Here is a 2,469-nt window from a genome sequence, read left to right on the forward strand (position 1 = left end):
GGGGGCATTTGTTAAGAGGCAATAAATAATGAGAGTGGGAGGGAACAGAGGGGAAAAAATAGACATGGGGACAATTAAGAACAGCGAGCGTTAGCAGCAGTGGAGACACAGATTTAGGGAAGCCACGGAGAGTATGGCAGCCTGAGTGTAAAAGTCTTCTGTGATTTATACACTTATTATCTCCCTCTACTTGTGGGTGTGAATGGAGGCTGTCATGCGTGTCACCCTGGCAGCTCTCCATTCCTTGTGTTCTGTGAAGGAAACTAGGGGCCAGTCCCCAGGGCCCAAAGTTTGGCATTAGCATCCAGGCGTGGTAATGGGGCCCCATTTGCTGCTTGTCACCACAAGATAGGTAGTCTGCTCCTTGCCCAGAGTCCCTCACACTGAGCAGGGACCCTGCCGTTCCTGCTGTGCTCGATGAACCTTCTTATTCCACTTGTTAACTTCATCTCCCTCTTTTTGTGGCTTCTTCTTCCTACTTTTTTGACTTATTCCATCCTCAGTCAGAAATTATATCAACCTTCAGTTTCTAAATCCAAATCTGCATCAACGGCAGACAAATACCATTGTCTGCCGCTGATGCAGATTCATGAAGACTCATCTGACTTTGTTTCATGTGGTCATATTAGAGGTAGAGTTTGTGGTAGAGCAGGTGCCCTGCATTTGCAGGTTAATGATGTGGCAGATAGAGAGGCAGTGTAAGGCTCAGAGTTCAACCTCAGACTCTCCACCGTGGAGACCTGACTCTGTTTAGAGCTGCGGCCTCGCAGCCACGGTGCCCTGAGCAGGGAAGACAGAAGATCACTTAGGTCTTGACCACTAAGCAACAAGGAATATTAATTGAGTATTATTCACTGAAGTGAAGGGAAACTGTTTTTTGTCTTCTTCATTTGTTCCAGATGTTTGTGATCCAGAGAGCAGTCAAACAGTCAAAACCCGTTTAGGGCATACAGATGTAAGGAAACTAATGATATTTTGCAAAATACACCAAAACTATGCTATTATCTTGTGCATGGAAGAATGAAACTTTTAGTTTAAGGTTTGCTGGTTTGAGTCCCAGCCCTAGCAAGACTGTAGAGTAGAGAGCAAAAACCAAAGGTCCCCTAAGTGCAGCCCCCTCCTTCTGTGTGTCGTTGTAATCAGTGGTATGTTCTTCTTACCTGATTAATAAAGAACGGGACAATAATAACAAATAATATACAATTTGTCTGGCTTTGTATGGCTTTGTACCTCTGCCCTAGGTTTGTTCTAGTTAAAAATCGTGGCATGTGCATCAGATTAGAAGTTTGTTAAATCAATGTCAAATTCTTGATGTGTTGTTTTTCCTTCTTTATTGAAAAAAAAACACTTCTCTTTCACCTCCTTCACTTTTTAGATTTGAATATATTTATACTTTCACCTCCTTCACTTTTTAGATTTGACTATATTTATACTATATATATGTATTTTTTTTTAACCCTATCATGCAATGGACCCTTGCCAAACTATCTTTGTTGTATAAACTGAAAGGTAGATTTAGCTTCTCTGTAATTGTAGTGTGATCACATTGACCCTGATGTGCTTAAAGACAAATGTTACTTTTAATGTTGGAGTGGCTTCTGCAGTCACGATTGGTTTTGTATTCTGTGTTGAGCATCATGAAGAGGAAAACCAGTCAACGCTGAAGCCTGACAGTTAGACAGTTAAGTCTTTTAAGGTGAAACGATGGTCATTACTTTCACTTGCACAATTGTTTAATTCTCAGTCCTCAGCACATCTCGGATTTTACAGCCTATGCAACGATGTTTGGATGTATTGAGGGAAAGAAGAATGCAATTTAATTTAATTCTTATTTTTTTTTTTTTTGCAGTAAAGTGACATCATGTCCTCATTCTTTGTCTATTCTATTGTCTAAAACTCAAACGAGAGGCTGCTGATCAATGACTCATCAATTTTGCACGGTTGATCATTAGTGTATGCTCCATAATGGCCACCAGATGTTCCTGTAAAAAGCCTGATCCCTCACAGAGACAATCATCAGCATATGCGTTGACTTGACACGTGGCCCTCATTTTCTTCAAATTAGGAGTCTCTCTGTTCAAATATGTACACCGTTGACATGCACCATATGCCCCCTGCATGTTTTCTGTAATCTGTTTACCAGATAACATCTTCCATCACACCTCGCATACAACTGGGTCACATTCAGTGCAAAAGAAAAAAAAAAAAAGTAAAATGTAAAGGCTGGTGCAGCCTGGAGAATGTGTGGAACTTAAAGAGTAGCTGCTAATTTATGCAGCGCCTGGTCTGAGAAGGTATTGTGAGCAACTTGTTGCCCTTGCTGCCCAGGATCCGCCGGAGTGTAATACCAGGCGACAGCCAGCCGGGTGTTTGCAGTGAAAGCCAAGAGGGATTATGGGTAGAAGGCTTTAATATCTGATTTTAATTAGCAGTTTAATACAGTGATCACGCCTGATTAGGGAAGTGGGG

At 41.6% G+C, this 2,469-nt stretch overlaps 1 long non-coding RNA gene across 1 annotated transcript in view; it reads left to right on the top strand.

Moving 5' to 3' along the window:
* Window positions 1–2,469, top strand: part of LOC103386758 (uncharacterized) — a 236,655-nt gene that overhangs the window by 19,857 nt on the left and 214,329 nt on the right. The gene's annotated exons all lie outside the window — the stretch shown is intronic.

This window comes from Cynoglossus semilaevis, chromosome 1 (genome assembly GCF_000523025.1).
Source record: "Cynoglossus semilaevis isolate Cse_v1.0 chromosome 1, Cse_v1.0, whole genome shotgun sequence".
Taxonomy (NCBI): domain Eukaryota; kingdom Metazoa; phylum Chordata; class Actinopteri; order Pleuronectiformes; family Cynoglossidae; genus Cynoglossus; species Cynoglossus semilaevis.